At 36.9% G+C, this 930-nt stretch overlaps 1 pseudogene; it reads right to left on the bottom strand.

Moving 5' to 3' along the window:
- Window positions 1-930, bottom strand: part of LOC102239576 — an 11,526-nt pseudogene that overhangs the window by 5,941 nt on the left and 4,655 nt on the right.

Raw genomic sequence — 930 nt, 5'->3', positions numbered from 1 at the left:
ATGACTGCAAACACTTGATCCAGAATTTTGTAACTGGCATTATAGAGAAATCAGTTCTCACTGCATTGTTGTTAATAAGTTCAATGAACTCCTCTTATGATGTCTCGGGAACATCTTCAACTTTGTGAATGGGCTTCTGGCAAGTCCAAATGGGGTTTCAGGCAGATTTGGAAAGTACGATGAAATTTCGTCTGCAAGTATGTGCAAGTGTTCTTTCACAGAAATTATCATCGTAATCCTTTTGTCTAGTTCAATGTCATGTTCCTCAAAGAAAGCAGATAAGGTTGGCAACATGTAAATTTTATTTTCATCCAATTTTTTTTGCCAAAGCTGAAGTTTCATTTGGAATGATCGGATTTTTTCAGACAAATCGAGGAATGTTGCATTTGGTCCTTGCAGTGATAAATCTAACTCATTCAAGATGGCAAAGATGTCAACTAAGTAAGCTATTTTCTGCAGTTCACTTTTATAGCTGAAAAGTGATTTGAACTGCGGTCTTGCTTTCTGATTAAAAACGTTTTGAGTTCATCATGAAGCTCAAAAACAAGTTTTAAAATTTTTCCTTTGACAACCATCTCGCTTCAGTGTGAAATAGCAGAGCATTGTTCGGTGCATACAACTTGTTGCACAGTTGCAAAAACAGTCGACTGTTTAAAGTGCTCGCCTTTACAAAATTGACACAACTTATGATGCTTTTCATTACTTCTTGTAAATCTTGTGGCAGTGTCTTCATTGCTAATATTTGCCAATGAATCATACAGTGAGTTCAGATGACTTTTGGTGACTCATTCAGTACCAAATCTTGAAATCCAGATCAACATCCTAGCATAGCTGGAGCACCATCTGTGCAAACACCACAAACCTTTTCCCAAGAGATCTTATGCTCTTTCAGAAATGAACCAACTGTGTCAAATACATCACATGCAGTAG

The sequence above is a fragment of the Myotis brandtii genome, unplaced genomic scaffold (genome assembly GCF_000412655.1).
Source record: "Myotis brandtii unplaced genomic scaffold, ASM41265v1 scaffold734, whole genome shotgun sequence".
NCBI classification, from domain to species: domain Eukaryota; kingdom Metazoa; phylum Chordata; class Mammalia; order Chiroptera; family Vespertilionidae; genus Myotis; species Myotis brandtii.
The sequence above is the reverse complement of the archived record's forward strand: the minus strand, read 5'-3'. Positions and strand labels throughout refer to the sequence as shown.